Raw genomic sequence first — 13,874 nt, forward strand, 5'->3', positions numbered from 1 at the left:
ATATTCTTTCAGTTATTTTAAATGTGCAATTAAATTATGATAGACTATAGTCACCCTGTTGTGCTATCAAATACTAGGTCTTATTTATTCTTCTTTTTTTTTAAAAAAAAAAAACTTTTATTTTAGATTCAGGGGTACATGTACAGCTTTGCCACATAGGTAAGCTTGTATCTTTGGGGTTTGTTGTACAGATTACTTCATGACGCAGGTACTAGATAGATATTTTTAATGATCCTCTCCCTCCTCCCACTCTCCACCCTCAAGTAGGCCCAAAATCTCTTGTTCTCTTCTTTGCATCCATGGGTTCTCATAATTTAGCTCCCCCTTATAAGTGAGAACATGTGATATTTGGCTTTCTCTTCCTACATTAGTTTGCTAATGATGGTGGCCTCAGGCTCCATCCATGTTTCCACAACAGACATGATCTCATTCTTTTTTATGGCTGCATAGTAGTATTCCATGGTGTGTATGTATCACATTTTCTTTGTCCAGTCTGCCGTTGATGGACATTTAGGTTGATTCCATGTCTCTGCTATTGTGAAGGGTACTGCAGTGAACATACGTGTGCAAGTGTCTTTATGGTAGAATGATTTATATTCATTTGGGTATATACCCAGTAATGGGATTGCTGTGTCAAAGGGTAGTTCTGTTTTTAGCTGTTTGAGGAATCACCACACTGCTTTCCACAATGGTTGAACAAATTTATATCCCCACCAACAATGTCAAAACATTCCTTTTTCTGCCCAACCTTACCAGCATCTGCTATTTTTTGATATTTCAATAATAGCCATTCTGACTGGTATGAGATGGTATCTCATGGTGTTTTGATTTTCATTTCTCTAATGATAAGTGATATTGAGATTTTTTTTCAATATGCTTGTTGATCACATATATGTCTTCATTAGAAAAGTGTCTGTTCATGTCCTTTGCTCACTTTTTAATGAGATTGTGTATTTTTTTTACTTGTAAATTTAAGTTTCTTACAGATGTTGGATATTAGGTCTTTTTCAGATGCATAATTTACAAATGTTTTTTCCCATTCTGTAGGTTGTCTGTCTACTCTGTTGATAGTTACTTTTGCTGTGCAGAAACTCTGAAGTTTAATTAGATCCCACTTGTCAATTTTTGGCTTTGTTGTGATTGCTTTTGGCATCCTTGTCATGAAATCTTTGCCAGTTCCTATGTCTGGAATGGTATTGCCTAGGTTGTCTTCCAAGGTTTTTATAGTTTTGAGTTTTACATTTAAGTCTTTTATCCATCCTGAGTTGATTTTTATATAAGGTGTAAGAAGGAGTCCAGTTTCTATCATCTGCATATGACTAGCCTGTCATCCCAGCACAGCTATTGAATAAGTACTTTCTGTAATCCCAGCACTTTGAGAAGCCAAGGCAGGTGGATTGCTTGGGGCCAGAAGTTCGAGACCAGCGTGGCCAACATGGCAAAACCCCATCTCTACTAAAAATACAAGAATTAGCTGGGTGTAGTGGCACATCCCTGTAATCCCAGCTTCTTGGGAGGCTGAGGCATGAGAATTGCTTGGACATGGGAGGCAGAGGTTGCAGAAAGCCAAGACTGTGCCACTGCACTCCAGCCTGGGTGACAGAGCAAGACTCTGTCTAAAACAAACAAAACAAAAAACAGATGTTTTCCCCAATGCTTGTCTTTGTCAGTTTTGTTAAAGATCAGATGGTTGTAGATGTGTGACTTTTTTTTTTCTGGGCTCTCTATTTTGTTACACTGGTTTATGTGTCTGTTTTTGTACAAATATGCTGTTTTGGTCATTGTAGCCCTGAAATACAGTTTGAAGTTGGGTAATGTAATGCCCCCAGCTTTGATCTTTTTGCTTAGGATTGCCTTGGCCACTTGAACTCTTTTTTTTTTGGCTCCATATAAATTTTCAAGTAGTTTTTTCTAATTCTGTGAAGAATGTCATTGGTAGCTTGATAGGAGTAACACTGAATCTGTAAATTGCTTTGAGCAATTACAGATTGCCCAAAGTATGGCCATTTTAGTAATATTGATTCTACCTATCTATGAACATGGAATGTTTTTCCATTTGTTTGTGTCATCTCTGATTTCTTTGAGCAGTGTTTTGTAATTTTCACTGTAGAGATCTTTTACCTCCCTAGTTAGCTGCATTCCTAGGCATTTTATCCTGTTTGTGGCAATTGTGAATGAGATTGAATTCCTGATTTGGCTCTCAACTTGGCTGTTGTTGGTGTATAGGAATGTTAGTAATTTTTATACATTGATTTCGTATCCTGAAACTTTGCTGAAGTTGTTTATAGGCTGAAGGAGCTTTTGGGATGAAACTATGGGGTTTTATAGATATAGGATCATGTCATCTGCAAACAGGGATAGTTTGACGTTCTGTCTTCCAATCACTTGCCTGATTGCTCTGGCCAGGACTTCCAATATTATGTTGAATAGGAGTGGTGAGAGAGGGCATTCTTGTCTTGAGACAGATTTCAAGGATAATGCTTCCAGCTTTTGCCCATTCTATATGATGCTGGCTTTGGGTTTGTCATAGATGGCTCTTGTTATTTTGAGGTTCCCTCAATACCTAGTTTATTGAGAGTTTTTAACATAAAGCGATGTTGAATTTTATCAAAAGCTTTTCTTCATCTGTTGAGATAATCATGTGTTTTTTGCCTTTGGTTCTGTTTATGTGATGAATTACATTTATTGATTTGCATATGTTGAACCAACCTTGCATCTCAGGAATAAAGCCTATTTGATAGCGGTGGATTAACTTTTCATTGTGTTGCTGGATTCAGTTTGCAAGTATTTTATTTAGGATTTTTGCATCAATGTTCATCAAAGGTATTGGCCTGAAGTTCTCTTTTTTTTGCCAGATTTTTGTATCAAGTGTCTCTGCCAGAGTTTGGTATCAAGATGATGCTGGTCTCATGGAATGAGTTGGGGAGGAGTATCTCCTCAATTTTTTTGAATAGTTTCAGTAGTTAGTAATGATACCAGCTCTTCTTTGTACATCTGGTAGCGTTCAGCTGTGAATCCATCTGGTTCTGGGCTTTTTTTGGTTGGCAGGCTATTTATTACTGATTCAATTTCAGAGCTTATCATTGGTCTGCTCAGGGAATCAATTTTTTTTTTCTAGTTCAGTCTTGGGAGGGTGTGTGTGTCCAGAAATTTATCTGTCTCTTCCAGGTTTTCTAGTTTATGTACATAGAGGTGTTATTAGTAGTCTCTGAATTTATATTTCTGTGTGGTCAGTGGAAACCTGCTTACTAAAGCATCCTTGGGCACTGAATAGTCAGCAGTAGAAGTCAGGCAGTACTTGCTGCAGACCTTGGGTGAAACTCAGAGATGTGCTGGCTTCAGATGTGACCCAGTGTGTTTTCCAGCTGTGACGGCTATGGGGAGAGACTCCTTTTGCCTGAGAAAAGGAAAGGGAAAAGAGTAAAGAGGATTTCTAGACCTGCCCTAGGTCAGAGTGGAGCCCACTGCCCTGAAGGGGGATTCCTAGACCCGGCAGCATTTCCACAGGCTGACTGAAGAGCACTTGGGCCTTGAGTGAACATCAACAGTAGCTAGGTAGTACTCACCACAGGCCTGAGGTGGTGGTAGCCATGGGGAAGGACTCTTATGATTTTGGTATTAGGAGGAAAGAACGGGAAGATCTTGTGGCCTGGGTGCCAGCTCAACAACAGTAGGCTAGAGCACTAGATAGATTATTATGGTTTTTGACTCTAGTCCCTGGCTCCTAGATGGCATCTCTGGACCCACCTGAGACCAAGGGGAACTCACCACTCTGAAGGGAAGGACACAATCCTGGCTGGTTTCCCCACCTACTGATTGTAGAGCCCTGGGCCTTGAGTGAACATAGGTGGTAGCTGGACAGTGGTTACCATGGGCCTTAGGTGATATCCAGTGGTCTTCTGGCTTTGCGTCTGATCCAGCACAGTCCTAGTAGTGATGGCTTCAAAAGGGGAAATATAAGAGTAATTGGCCTTAAAGAGGAGACACAGAGAGATAGGAGTAGAAAGTTTATTCAAAGGGATAAAAACAGAAAACTTCCCAAACCTAGAGAAATAAATGAATATTCAAGTACGAAGGTTATAGAACATCAAACAGATTTAACCCAAATTAGATTACCTCAAGATATTTAATAATCAAACTTCAAAAGATCAAGGAAAGGATACTTTTTAAAGCAACAATAGAAAAGAAAGAAGTAACCTACAATGGAGCTCTAATATGTCTGGCAGCAGACTTCTCAGTGGAAACTTCAAAGGCGAGGAAAGAGAGGCATGACATATTTAAAGTGCTAAAGGGAAAAAAAAAAACCACTTGTTTCCTAGAATAGTATATCCACTAAAGGTATCCTTCAAAGATAAAGAAGAAATGGAGACTTTCTCAGACAAACGGAAGCTGAGGGATTTCATCAACAACAGACCCGTCCTGTGAGAAATGTTAAAGAGAGTTATTTGATCTGAAAGGAAAGGATGTTAATGAGCAATAAGAAATCATCTGAAGGTACAAAACTCACTGGTAATAGTAAGTACACAGAAAAACACAGAATATTATAACACTGTAAATGTGGTGTGTAAACTACTCATATCTTGAGTAGAAGGATTAAAAGATGAGCCAACCAGAAAGAATAACTACAACTTTTCAAAACATAGATAGTACAATAAGATATAAAGAGAAACAACAAAAAGTTAAAAGTGGGGAGAAAAGTTAAAGTGTAGAGTTTCTGTTGGTTTTCTGTTTTCTTTTTTTGTTTCTTTAGCCATCAGTGTTAAGTTGTATTAGGTTTAAAATATGGGTTGTAAGATATTATCTACAAGCCTCATGGTAACCTCAAATCAAAAAACATAAAACAGATAAAGAAAAATTACAAAGCAAGAAATTAAAACATACCACCAGGGAAAATCAACATCACTAACAGGAAGAAAAGAAGGAACTTAAGATCGTAAAACAACCATAAAACAAATAACAAAATGGCAAAAGTAAGTCCTTACTTATCAATAATAACATTACATGTAACTGGACTAAGTTCTCTAATCAAAATACATAAAGTGACTGAATGAATAACAAAACAAAATTCAACAAAGACACATATAGACTGAAAACAAAGGCTGGAAAAAGATATTCCATGCAAATGGAAACCATTAAAAGAGTAGGAGTAGCTATACTTAGACCAGACAAAAGAGATTTCAGAACAAAAACTATAACAAGAGACAAAGAAGATCATTATGTAATAACAAAAGGGTCAATTCAGCAAGAGAATATAACAACTATATATATGTGTGTGTGTGTGTGTGTATATATATGCACCTAACACTGGAGCACTCACATATATAAAGCAAATATTATTAGTGATGAAGAGAGAGAGACACTCCACTTACAATAAATTGGAAAATCTAGAAGAAATGGATAAATTTCTAGACGCATACAGCCTACCAATCTTGAACTTGGAAAAAATCCAAAACCCAAACAGACCAATAACAAGTAATGAGATTGAAGCTGTAATAAAAAGTCCCCCAGTATATTAGTCTGTTCTCATTCTGCTAATAAAGACATTCTCAGGACTAGGTAATTTATAAAGGAAAGAGGCTTAGTGGACTCACAGCTGTACGTGGCTGGAGAGGCCTCACAATCATGGTAGAAGATGAAGGAAGAGCAAAGGGACATCTTACATGGCAGCAGGCAAGACAGAAATGAGAGCCAAGCAAAAGTGAAAACCCCTTATAAAACGATCAGATCTTATGAAACTTATTCACTACCACAAGAGCAGTATGGGGAAACTGCCCCATGATTCAATTCTCTCCTAACAGGTCCCTCCCACAGCATGTGGAAATTATGGGAGGTACAATTCAAGATGAGATTTGGGTGGGGACACAGCCAAGCCATATCATTCCACTCCTAGCCCTGTCTAAATCTCAAGTCCTCACATTTCAAAACCAATCATGCATTCCCAACAGTCCCCCAAATCCTTAATTCATTGATTGGTATTGGCATAAAAACAGACACACAGACCAATAAAACAGAACAGGGAACCCAGAAACAAATCCATACATCTACAACAAACAGTGCTGGGAAAACTAGACATATGCAGAAGAATGAAACTAGACCCCTATCTCTTGCTACACACAAATATAAAATCAAAATGGATAAAGACTTGAATCTAAAATTTCAAACTAAGAAACCAGTAAAAGAAAACTTTGGGAAAACTCTCCAGGACATTGGACTGGGCACAGATTTCTTGAATGATACCCCACAAGCACAGGCAACCAAAGCTAAAGTGGACAAATGGGATCACATCAAGTTAAAAAGTTTCTGAGCAGCAAAGAAAACAATCAACAAAGTGAAGAGACAACACACAGAATGGGAGAAAATATTTGCAAACTGTCTATCTGACAAGGGATTAATAACTAGAATATAGAAGGAGCACAAAGGACTCTATAGGAAAAAAACTAATAATCCATTTTAAAAATAGACTAAAAATTTTAATAGACATTTCTCAAAAGAAGACATACAAATGGCAAATAGGAATATGAAAAGGCACTGATGAAAGGCACATCGCTAATCATCAGAGAAATGCAAATGAAATCTGTAATGAGATATCATCTTATCCTTGTTAAAATGGCTTTCATACAAAAGACAGACAATAACAAATAATGACAAGGATGCAGAGTAAAAGGAACCCTGGTACACTATTGGTGAGAATGTAAATTAGTACAATCACTATGGAGAACAGTTTGGAGGTTTCTCAACAAAACTACAAATGAAGATAACATATTCTTAGGCAATCCTACTGCTAGGTATATACCCAAAAGAAAGGAAATCAGTACATGGAAGTGGTATCTCCACCACTATATTTATTTCAGCACTATTCACAATAGCCAAGATTTGGAAGCAACCTAGGTGTTTATGAACAGAAAAATAGAAAAAGGAAATGTGATACATTTACACAATGGAGTACTATTTAACTATAAAAAGAATGAGATCCTGTCATTTGCTTCAACATCAGTGGAACTGGAGATCATTATGTTAAATGAAATAAGTTGGGCACGGAAAGACAAACTTCGCATGTTCCCACTCAGTTTTGGTAGCTGAAAATGAAAACAGTTACACTCATGGAGACAGAGAGTAGAATGATGGTTATCAGAAGCTGGGAAGGATAGTGTGAGGGTGGGGTGAAGGTAGGGGAGTAGGGAAGTGGCGGACGGGGGGACATTTTTTAATGGGTACAAAATTATATTTAGAATAAGATCTAGTATTTGATCACAGACAGTGTGACTATAGACAACAATAATTTATAGTACATTTATAAGTGTATATTTATAACCAACTGAAAGAGTGCCGTTGGTTTGCTTGTAACATGAAGAAAGGATAACTGCTTGAGGTGATAGATATTCCATTCATCCTGATGTGATTATTACACATGGTATGCCTGTATCAAAATAGTGCATGTTTCCTGTAAATATATACAGCTACTATGTACCCATAAAAATTAAAATAAGAACATTTTAAAAAGTAAAGCTAAATTTCCATTCAGTAAATATTTATTAAAAGCCTACTGTATAGGAGTGGTGGGCTAGATATGAGGACGTGTTCCTCCTAACCCTGAGACTGTATTCTCTAGGTCGCTTATTTCATGTTTTCATACTTCACACTGGTGGATGAGTCTCTTTAAGTAACCTGAATTTGGTTTTTTCATACCTCCCCTGATAACACAGGGTTCTATGACCTAAAATGTTCTTCAACTGCCAGCTTGTTGAGGTGTATCCAGGGAATGTTTCACATGTGCTCAGTGGGTCATGTTCTGTTACCATGAAGCAGCCTCTGTTTGTTTCTTGTCCTGTTGCTCTTTTCCTGTGTTGTGAGTCAGTAGAAAAAAAAATTTTTCCCTTTAAATAACTTTTAGTCAGTACGGCTTCAACCCTGAGACGCTTTGCCCCATAGTCTTGTAGACTTGCTAGTAAAAATGGTACGTTTGATTATTATTTATGGCACTAACCCATCTACCTCTCCATCTCTCTTGCTGAAGATGCAGTCATGAGTTCATCAAGAGGCTAAATCAGGAGATATCATCATGCATTTCCGAGTCCACTCCCCCTTAGCTGAAGAAGGCTTTGTGTTTGGGTTGACAGCTTTGTGCCCACTGACCTCTTTACTTACTGTGAAATGACATCCAGGAATTTCCTTAATTTTTCTTGCAAATGGGACTTGGACATGTCCCTTTAATTTACCAGATAGATCTGACTCCGGTGATGTTAGACTTAGCTCAAACCATGCTTGTATTAAGCTAATAACAGACACTTTTTATTTATTAGTCAAAAGGTTCCTATAATACTCGCAATGGCTACATGGAACAAACATAATTACCTTCTAATGTGGCCACCTTTCAAAACTGAAGTCAACTCTTCCTGCTTCCCCTCAAAATGCTATCTTCCAGGTTAAGCACATGCAGAACTTTTTATTATTCTTTGTATGTTTTCTTGCCAGTTGGATCCCTTTCCTCTGAAAATGTTCTGACTTTTCTGTGCCTTCTAAAAATGTGAGGTCACAAAGAATCTTTGGCTTGGCCAGGGAAGATATTAGGTTGGTGCAAAAGTAATTGCGATTTTTGCCATTGAAAGTAATGGAAAACATTCCCAATTATGTTTGCACCAACCCAATAGTATACTATTACCTCTTATTCTATCCACCATACGTCTTGTGGTAGCAAAGCACTTGATCTTTAATATGTAATTTGGAGCTACACCGTATCTTTAAAATTACAGAGAAATTCAGAATTTAAAAGAATTATCTGAGAATCAATGCTGTGATGAAAAACAACCAGGTTCATGTTGATATTCTCCTCCCTCTCCGTCCCTCCCTCTCCTCCATCCTCTTTCTTTCTTTCTTTCTTTTCTTTTTCTTTTCTTTCTTTCTTTCTTTCTTTCTTTCTTTCTTTCTTTCTCCATCTTTCCTTTCTTTATTTCTTTCTTTCTTTCTTCCTTTCTTTCTTTCTTTCTTTCTTTCTTTCTTTCTTTCTTTTTCTTTCTTTCTCTCTCTCTCTCTCTCTCTCTCTCTCTCTCTCTCTCTCTCTTTCAACAAGGTCTTGCTCTGTTACCCAAGCTGGAGTACAGTGGCATGATCGCTGGTCACTGCAGGCTCAACCTCCTGGGCTCAAACGATCCTCCTGTCTCAGCCCTCTGAGTAGCTGGGACACAGTCATGCACCACTATGTCTGGCTAATTTTTGTATTTGTTGTACAGATAGGGTTTCACCATGTTTCCCGGGCTGGTCTCGAACTCCTGGGTTCAAGCAATCCACCCACCTCATCCTCCCAAAGTGGTGGGATTACATGCATGAGCCACCATACCCTGCCTTGATATGTAATTTTAAAAAAGAACATAATTTCATAACTATGCCTATCTACATTTCTGAAGATATAAGGCTTAAAGAGGGGCAGTAATGAAAATCAGGAAAAAAATAGAACAGATGAGAAAGGTAGGTTATGTAACTTTTGGGCACACTACAAATTCAATTTTCTTGAATTTTTTTCCTAAGCATAAAATACAGGTACAGTGACTTGTGATATCCTTGTCTATACAAGCCAGGATTCCCAGTCACAAAGCAGTATAAGGAGTAGTTTTGCAAGAGCAAACAGCATAGCCTGTACACTGTAGGAGAAGGTCATGAAGGAATGAAAACAGAGGATGACAGACTTCTCCTAATTGATATAACCTGACTTAAGAATTCAACAATTAAATTCCTTAATGGAATTATTAACTTTTTAAATCCTATGGCTTTTAACCTAATAAGAGTATCTGTCTCATTGTTTATTGAGAGGATTAAATAAGATGATTCATGTAAAGTCCATAGCACAAAACCTCATGTATTAGGAAGCATTCAGTAATGCTAACTATTGTTATTTTGAATTATTGCTTGCTGAAATAATGACTAGCAGTTTTGCCTTGTATGTTATAAAGAACATTCATATACTTTATCTCATCTGTTTCTTGTGACAACGTGTCAAATAGGTGAGTAGACATTATTATAATTGGAGGAAGAAGTTAAGTGACTTGCCCAGTTTGTTAGTAGAAGAACAGTGGTTATAACTCAGTCTTCAGACCCAAAATCCTATGAACTTAAAAAAAAAAAATCACAATACGATTGTAAACTCCATTCATGAAAAGACAACAAATCTCATGCAAAATTATATATGGAAAAAGACCCTAAGCAAATACATGCAAATCAGTTACAAAATAATATGCTATGGCCGGGCACTGTGGCTCATGTCTGTAATCCCAGCACTTTGGGAGGCTGAGGTGGGTGGATCATTTGAGGTCAGGAGTTTGAGACCAGCTTGTCCTACATAGTGAAACCCTGCCTCTACTAAAATACAAAAATTAGCTAGGCGTGGTGGTGGGCGCCTGGAATCCCAGCTACTTGGGAGGCTAAGGCAGGAGAATCGCTTGGACCCCGGAGGCAGAGATGGTAGTGAGCTGAGATCGCACCACTGCACTCCAGCCTGGGCGACAGAACAAGACTCTCTCTAAAAAATAAATAAATAAATAAAATAAAAATAAATATGCTACTAATAATTCCAATGACCAAGTAAGATTTAGTCCAGGGATATAGTGCAAAGATAAGTAATCTAATAATAGATTAAAGGAGGAAAATCATATTAGTAAATGTAGAGGAGGAATTTGATTTAGTCCAATATCTACTGTTAAACTCTTAGTGAAGTAAAAATAGGAGAAACATCCTTAAGAAAGTAAACAGAAAAAAGAACTGTTCATGATCCAATAATGAGGATATTATGACCCAATAGTTTTGATTAATTAAATTTCATGTCCTTGGTTGGAAAAAAGAAGAAACCTATTAGGAATCAATATTAAAAATTATATTAGCAGGCCGGGCGCGGTGGCTCACGCCTGTAATCCCAGCACTTTGGGAGGCCAAGGCAGGCGGATCACGAGGTCAGGAGATGGAGACCATCCTGGCTAATACGGTGAAACCCCGTCTCTACTAAAAAATACAAAAAAAATTAGCCGGGTGTGATGGCGGGTGCCTGTAGTCCCAGTTACTCGGGAGGCTGAGGCAGGAGAATGGCGTGAACCCGGGAGGTGGAGCTTGCAGTGAGCCGAAGTCGCACCACTGCACTCCAGCGTGGGAGACAGAGCGAGACTCCGGGGGAAAAAAACAATTATATTAGCTATTTAAAACCTAAAGATATTCTTTCTAGTGTCTGAAATAAGATGAAACTATTTTCATTATCAACAGTTTTAAGATTCTAGCCAATACAATAAGCAAGAAAATAAAGCAAAATGTGCATTATAGATAGGAAGAAAAGATCATTATTTTCAAATGATAGGATTTTATGAATAGAAAGTCCAAGAGATTATACATTAAAATATTAAAGGTAAAAAGAAGCTCAACTCATTGGTTCATTTTAAGATTACTATGTAGAAATAAAAATCTTTCTCTTACATAGCAAATTATGTATGTGATGGATAAATGTGGAATATTAAAGATAACCACAGATTCTGTTCAGCTCCTTTCATGAGCAGTGGCGTTGATTTCTACACTCTCATAAATCTGGGCTGGCTTTGAACTTGCTTTGACTAACAGAATGTGTGGGAATTGAGGCTATGTAGCTTTGTGTCTCAGTTTCAAGAGGTCCTGCAGCTTTCCCTTTGGCTCTTTTGAAACACTACTCCATGATATGAAGAAATCCAGTATCTAGTCTAGAGTCCTCTAGATGAGTCCAATACTATCCTCTAGTCTCTAGGATAAAAGACCATGCGAAGTAGGAATGAGCTTAACCAGCAGATACCCACTAAACTAATCAGCTAATAGCCAGCACCAACACAAGACATGTGAGTAAAACCATGCTAGGAAATCCAGTGCCAGTGAAACCACCATATGTCTACAGCTGTATGACTGACCCTGGTTAGACCAGAAAAAGTACCCTTTTCCTAGTTGAGCTTAGTTCAAATGTCCAATCAACAAAATGTTGAACAAATAAATGGGTATTGTTTTAAACCATTAACTTTTAGAGTTTGTTATTCAGTTATGTATAATTGGTACAAAAATATTCAAGATTTACAATAGCAATAAAAACTAAAAAGTGTCTAGGAAGACATTTATATAAAGAGCATTATGAAACATACATGAAAGATATAAAACAATATATGAAGAAACACATACAGTATTTTTTGGAGGAAAGATGATAAAGATATCAACTTTCTCCACAAATAAGCTATGTGTTGAGTAATATACCAATCAGAATCCACCACTGACAAAACTGATAATAAATTTTATACGAAGAATGCTGAATATAAAATTTGGAAAGAATAATAATGAGGAATGCAGTTATTAATTGCTGTCTAACAAAATGCTTCTGAATTTAGTGTCTTAAATCGACAATAAACATTTTGCTCATGAATCTGTAAATTTGGTAGGGCTTAGTTAGACGACTGTCTTTTCTCCTGGTGGCATGAGCTGGAGTGGGCCTGGAGGACTCACTTTTGAGATGGACACTCACATAGTGGTGAGTTGGTGCTGCTGACTGTTATCATCCCCAAAGGAAACCTGTACTCACTAAGCAGCCACTTCTCTCCTGCTCCACTTCAGTCTTGGACAGCCACTAACCCGATTTCTGTCACGATGGATTTACATATCTTGGGTATTTCTTAAATGTGGAATCTTATAATGTTGAAAAAGAGGAAAAAAGTAGATATGCATGTACTGGATATGAACATATTTTTCCTGTATATTATTAAATAAAATGAAAATGACAAAATTGTCATATTACATATATTATCTAATCACAATTTGCACATATGTATATATGACTAAAAGTGTGGAAAATATAAGCCAAAGTTTTAGAGCAGTTATTTTGGGGGGCTGGTATTACCATCCAAAAAAAAAACTAAACATGTATTTGTATTGTTAAATACAAATTTAAAATTAAACATTAACTTCATAGTCAAAAGCAAAGATATTTTCATTAAATAATATTTCAATAGGAAGAAATGAACTATTTAAAACGTTGGTGAGCAAACTCTAATGAAATAATGGCTTTAGGCAAGGATCATCAATGACTGCTAGCAAAAAAGACAACCTGATATTCCATGTCTTCTAATGCCAGTACACATCACAGCTTATAAGATATTCTAGCCAAAAATATCAAACCTTAATTGGATTAAGACTTTATCTCTCAAAAAATAGAGCTATATCTCAAATTTCAAAGAGGCAGAGACTCAGGAAATTTGATTGTGAACTTAGCCAACTCCTATTACCTCCCCAAGCCTCAACGTCCTTGTTCTTGCAAAAACAAGAGGGATGAACTTTCAAAAAAAATAAAAAATAAAAAACCCGTAGGCCCTCCTATGACTCAACCACTTGATTCACATTTTCACACGGAAATTTTGATATTTCAGTGTTCTCTATTGGCTTAGTACTTTCATGTGTTGTGTCTTTATTCTTAATTTACAGAAAGTGTAGGGAATGAGAAACATGTTCCAAGACAAAATGGGGAAGCCTTCAGCAAAATCCAGAATGTGATAAACTCTAGGGGTCAAATGATCTGGTTCCTTCAAGAAATAAGAGGAGGAGGCAGGGAATAGAATCCTGTTATATATATTGTGCAAGGCGATTCTTTGTTGGTGGTGTCTGTCCTGTGTTTTGGAGCTTTTAGCAGCATCCTTGCCCCTAGGCACTACATACCATTGGAACTCTCCCCCTTTCTCCTTAACCAAGTTATAACAACCAAAAATATCTCCAGACATTGCTAAATGTCTTCTGGGAACAAACTTGCCCCAGTTGAGAACTAAGATGATAGATTTTTTTTTAAAAAAAGGAGACTTAAACGACAGCAAAAAAAAAAAAAAAAAAAAAAAAAAAAAAAAAAA

The 13,874-nt window shown here is 37.1% G+C and overlaps 1 long non-coding RNA gene across 2 annotated transcripts in view; it reads right to left on the reverse strand.

Annotated features, from left to right (window-relative positions):
* Positions 1-3,123: 3,123 nt before the first annotated feature.
* The window catches only part of LOC108527946 (uncharacterized), a 45,206-nt gene continuing 34,455 nt past the window's right edge, over positions 3,124-13,874 (reverse strand). For both annotated transcript variants that reach the window (XR_001884984.1, XR_001884983.1), the window contains 2 exons: positions 3,769-3,940; positions 3,124-3,397 (listed from right to left, as the gene is read on the reverse strand). This is a non-coding gene — a long non-coding RNA (uncharacterized LOC108527946). The remainder of the gene's footprint in view (positions 3,398-3,768; positions 3,941-13,874) is intronic.

The sequence above is a fragment of the Rhinopithecus bieti genome, unplaced genomic scaffold (assembly GCF_001698545.2).
Source record: "Rhinopithecus bieti isolate Rb0 unplaced genomic scaffold, ASM169854v2 scaffold_4640, whole genome shotgun sequence".
NCBI classification, from domain to species: Eukaryota; Metazoa; Chordata; class Mammalia; order Primates; family Cercopithecidae; genus Rhinopithecus; species Rhinopithecus bieti.